This window comes from Dipodomys merriami, unplaced genomic scaffold, assembly GCF_024711535.1.
Source record: "Dipodomys merriami isolate MVZ:Mamm:240054 unplaced genomic scaffold, mDipMer1.0.p SCAF_10, whole genome shotgun sequence".
In the NCBI taxonomy this organism is placed as follows: domain Eukaryota; kingdom Metazoa; phylum Chordata; class Mammalia; order Rodentia; family Heteromyidae; genus Dipodomys; species Dipodomys merriami.
In genome coordinates this window covers 11,051,846-11,057,080 of record NW_027202271.1, presented here as the reverse complement: position 1 = coordinate 11,057,080, position 5,235 = coordinate 11,051,846, and the positions used below count along the sequence as shown (strand labels likewise).

Genomic DNA, 5,235 nt, shown 5'->3' with positions numbered 1-5,235 from the left:
ATTAAAAATGAGCTTTCTGACAAACCTGTTACTGGTCTTTCACACCTGTAATCCTAGCTATACAAGAGATTGAGATGTGATGATTGAGGTCCAGGCAGACATATCTGAGAAACAATTACCTCCAGTTAACCAGCAGAAAGCCAGAAGTGGAGGTGTGGCTCAAGTGGCAGAGCGCCAGCTAAGGGACAGTGTCCAGGCACTGAATGCAATCTCCAATAGTGACAGAGGAGGAGTAGAAGGAAGAGGAGGATGGAGGGAGGAGGAGGAGGAGGAAGAAGAAGAAGAGGAAGAGGGAAAAAGAAAGGGCACAGCTACAGTAACTTAGATGGGCTGAAAAACCAAACCCTTTGGGGAGGGTTTGAGGCGATTCTTGTTTCTCAGTGTTGATGGTGATCCTCAATGGTCACTTGGTAGCGATGTGAAGGATTCAAGATGGCTTCTTCCCAGTTTTTGGTTGGGAAGTCTGCACCGCAGGCATGGCAGGCATGCCCACTGGAGCACTTCTTGCAAGCTGCTTCTCTTACCTGGCTGCCCAGGCCTCCAAGAGACAAGGCAACAAAGAAGCTGCAATTGCAACTTAGCCACGGAACCAGAAAGCAAACATTTATGCCTGCTGATTCTGCTGGTGGCGTATCACAGAGATCCCCAGAGTCAGAAAGCAGGGTTTGCAGGGAGTTGTCTTGATTAGGTTCTTGGGATGGTGAGAACCAGCAGGGTAGAGGGCACAGCAGGGTCAAGGGACTTGCAGAGGGAGTTCCAGAGGGGAGAAAAGAGAGGGCGGCAGGGAGGGAAGCAGAGGGGTGCTGTGGGCATGGGGCCTGGGGAGTCCGTGGAGAAGCCTGAGAGAGGCGCGTGAGGCCCAAGGAGAGGCCCAAGGAGACCCAGGCCCGCAGAAAGGCCCGCACAGGGTCGGGAGGCCTGTGGAGAGGCCTGCAGAGAGGCAAGACCTGTGGGAAGGAGGGAAAAAGTAAAATATAATAAAAATAAAACTTTCCCCTTACTCCTAGTTCTGAGGTAGCCCAGGACAGAGCAGTTACAGACTGACTAATAAAACTCCTTCGTTACCTTAAACCGTGCCTCTGTGGATTTTCTCACTAGTGGGGTATTACATTTGGAGGCCCCAGCAAGATGATCCATCTGGATGGCATCGGGCCTTGGCCCCTGGAAGACCCCCAGGAGTCATTTGGAAGCCCTCCAGGCTTGCTTCTGGGTAGGCCTGCTTCTGGTGAGACTCAGTGGAAGGCTGGACATAGCACTACTTCCTGAGTGTGAGCCTGTGACAAGTTGTCTCCCATGCCTCCTGGGGCTTTCTTGAGAAGCCATCTGGGACCTCCTTGAGCCGTCTTCTGGAACCTCCTCAAGAGGTTCTGGAACTGCTTTGAAAAGTCATCTGGGGAAAAAAAAAAAAAAAGAAAAGTCATCTGGGCCTTCCTCAAGAAGACATGTCAGACATGTGGGTTAAGTATCTGTGGCTACTTGACTGTGTTGGTTTGTTACTATTTCCGTGTCCTGTATACTCTTCCGCTTATTCCTTTCTTCCAGGATGGGGCGAGGAACCTCTGTGTGTTCACCCCTGGAATGTATGATTAACAAGATTTTTTTCTTTTAAACAAAAGGCATCTCAGCTTCGATCTTCCTGTAATCCTTATCATTTTAAGAACCTCTATGAATTAGAGTGGCCTTCTTTTGATGGTGGATGGCCATCTGAAGGAACTTTGACCTCTCCACAGCATGCAAGGTTCAGCAAGTCATTTTTAGAAATCCTGATCCAGGGCTGGGAAGGTGGCTCAGTGGTAGAGCGCTTGACTTGCATGCATGAGGCCCTGGGTTTGATTCCTCAGCACTACATAAGCAAAAGCAAAAAGCCAGAAGTGGCGCTGTGGCTCAAGTGGTAGAGCGCTAGCCTTGAGCTGAAGAGCTGAGGAACAGCACCTAGGCCCAGAGTTCAGGCCCCACGACCGGACCCCCTCCCCCCCCAAAAATACTTAGAAATCCTGATCCAGTTTCCTAAATTATGGTGTGGATTGATGTGATGACAAGCCTCCTTGGCTTGGGCAGTGTTCAAAACAATGTCCTAAAGATCTTGTGTGTAAAACTATAACTAAAAAAACCTTCCCCCTGGTGTCACAGGATCCCCCAGGAGAAGACCTATTGGTGCACCCCCTTATTCTGTGCCATCAGCACCTCTGGTGTTTAGTCTCCCCCAAACCAGGAGTGGTTCCTTGTACCAGCCTGAGGGCTTGCCCATAGAGCAGACCACAGCCCTATTGCTACCCATGAGAAAGGCACCATCCCCTGAGGAGACTATGGGCAGGCCTCCTTTCTAGTATATGTTCCCTTTATAACTAGGGACCTGTAGAACTGGAAACAACAAAATCCGCCCTTTTCTGAAAAACCCCAGGGGTTCCTCTTATTATTAGAGACAGTATTCTTCACACATCAGCCCTCCTGGGATGATTGCCAGCAACTTCTACAGGTGCTTTTCACCTCGGAAGAAAGGAAACATCCGGCACAGTGGCTTGAAGGCAGTCCTTGGACCAGATGGTTCCTCCACTGATGCCCAAGTCCTTTTGGAGCAAGTCTTTCCCCTGACTCACCCAAGCTGGGACTACAATATTGATCAAGGGAAGTAGGTGTTTACCAATTATCGCCAGACCTCTGTTAGAGATATGGGCAGTGGCTAGGCAGTCAATTAATTTATCTAAGGTGAATGAGACTGTATAGCTCCCCAGTGAGTCCTCTGTTGCTTTTCTGGAATGGTTCTTGGAGGCCCATAGGACCTCTATGCCTATAGATCCTGAGGTCCTGGAAAATCAAAGAGCCCTAAATATGGCCTTTGTTGCCCAGTTGGCCCCAGATATTAGAAAAAAGCTTCAAAGGTTAGAAGGTTTTGAGGGAAAGCTGTTATCTGAGCTGGTAGCTGTTGCCCAACAGGTGTTTTATAACAGAGATACCCTGGAGAAAAAAAAAAACAGTTAAAAATGGTGGTTAGAGTTTTAGTAGCAGCATCAGGACAGAGATCAAGAAACTTTCAGCAATGGCACAACTCATTTGCAAACGGCAGTAGGGAACCTCTAGGACTAGATCAATGTGCTTATTGCACATTGGAAAAAGGAATGTCCAAGGAGGAGAAAGATGGAAAATGACAGGTTAAGTAAGCATGTTAGCTACCTGGAAACTGTGTTCATATCTCCTGAGAAACATGGAAAGGAGCTCAGGGCTCTAAAATCCAACCTTGTTGAACTTAAAAATCAGCTCTCTGAACAACAAAAAATGTGGCCAAGACCAAGAAAAAATTCACACACTCCTGTCTGAAAACACTGGCTTGAAAAAGACTCTGAATCTTCAGTATGTGCCCATCAAAACCCAGGAAGAGGTTAAATGCACATTGAACAACATGCTGGAGAAAACTAAGGAAGAATTATTGGACATGGAAGAAAAGATTTGAAGACATAAATCAGCAACTTGTAAAAGTCAAAGATGAAAATAAAATCCTCAAAAGGAACCTGAAAAACACTCAGATCAAAATAAAAGCCAAGTACAGCAGCCTGGGTGAGCATGAGGCCAAGCTGGGGGCCACAGGTCAGAGGCTGAAGGAGGCACAGGATGTCAATGCTGCAGTCTTTGCTGACTACAAGCAAGGCCAGGAGGAGATCTAGACATTGCATGCGGAAATCAAGGCCCAGAAAAAGGAGCTGGACATGATACAAGAATGTATTAGGCTAAAGTACACACTGATTATCAGCTTTGAAGAGTGTGAGCAAAAATTCAAAGTAACAGAGAAAGAACTGAAAGAGCAGTTAATGGTGCAGACACAGAAATGCCAGATCAGGAAAGAGCCCAAGAAAAGTGAGCAGGCTCAAGAAGGAGATTGTCACTCTTCAGACAGAGTTAAAGGACACACCTGCTCGGTTGGGGAATGCCTGGGAAACAGAAAGCACATGGCAAAAAAGCAGAAGAGCACGCCTGTAATCTTAGCTACTCAGAGGGCTGAGATCTGAGGATCATGGTTCAAAGCCATCCCAGGCAGGAAAGACTCCCTATTTCCAATAAACCACTCAGAAAATTGGAAGTGGCACTGTGGCTCAAGTGGTAGAGTGCTAGCCTTGAGATGGAGAGCTTAGGGACAGTGCCCAGGCCCAGAGTTCAAGACCCACAACTGACAAAAAAAAAATGGAAAGAGCTAAAACAGTTAAAGATCTGTCACAAAAATATACCAAAGTAAAAAACAAGAAGGAAAAGCTACTAGAGAAAAAGGCCAAACAGAATGCTGAGGTCCTCGCCATACAAAGTGTAATGCAGAAGCAGCATCTCCCTATGGATCAGGTGGAGGTGCTGAAAATGTCCCTCAACAGCACCATTGAGACCTGAAGGAGGTGCTGAAGAGCAAGCAGAGGTGCTGTGAGGAGCCGCAGGCTGGTGGACCGCTGCAGCAGCTGGATCATCAGAGGAACTCTTCTATGTCCCTGGCAGAACACTTGCAGGTTAAGGAGGCCTTTGAAAGGGATGTTGGGATCATAAAAGTGAGCTTGAGAGAAAAGGAGGAAGAAAGTAAAAAAAAATGGAAGATGTCTCCAAGCTCCAGACTGAGCTTCAGAGTACTAACCAGACGTAAGAGGTTCAGGGAGACAAACTGAACTTGATCAGGTAGCTTCCAGGAGGCTGTCCTAAAACCAGTGGGGACTCTAGACCTACTAGTCATTAAGATCAAAGGAAGAGACATAAAAAACCTGTGGTAACAAGTGTGCAAATGTGGAGACTGCACTTGCAAAAAGTGGTGACAGGTAGAAGCCTCCTATGTCTGTTTATATCTGGTTATTTGTCACCCTGGTAAATTACCCTGGGCCTCTACCTAAAAATGTCTTGAAAACCAGTGGGGCCTCAGCCTGCCAAGCCTATGTAATGTATGTAGAAAGTTGCCAACAGGTATATGCAGAAGAGCCAGAACATGTGGACAGAGTGTGTATGTGAGGAACCTCACCTGATGAATTTTGGGAAGTGGACTTCACGAAGATAAAGCCTGAAAAATATGGGTATCACTATCTGTTAGTACTAAAGGACATTTTTTCAGCCTGGGCTGAGGCATTCCCTAAAAAAACCAAATCTGCTCAGATAATCGTTAATTCCTTGACTTGGCTTACCCTTAGCAGTGGGCTCCAACAATAGCCCGGCCCTCATAGCCCAAGTTACTTAATTATTAGCTACGGGCCTAAAAATAAATTGGAAATTACATTG

The 5,235-nt window shown here is 46.8% G+C and overlaps 1 pseudogene; it reads left to right on the top strand.

Annotated features, from left to right (window-relative positions):
- Positions 1 to 3,135: 3,135 nt before the first annotated feature.
- Positions 3,136 to 4,615, top strand: LOC138838123 (uveal autoantigen with coiled-coil domains and ankyrin repeats-like; annotated as a pseudogene).
- The last annotated feature ends 620 nt before the right edge of the window (positions 4,616 to 5,235 follow it).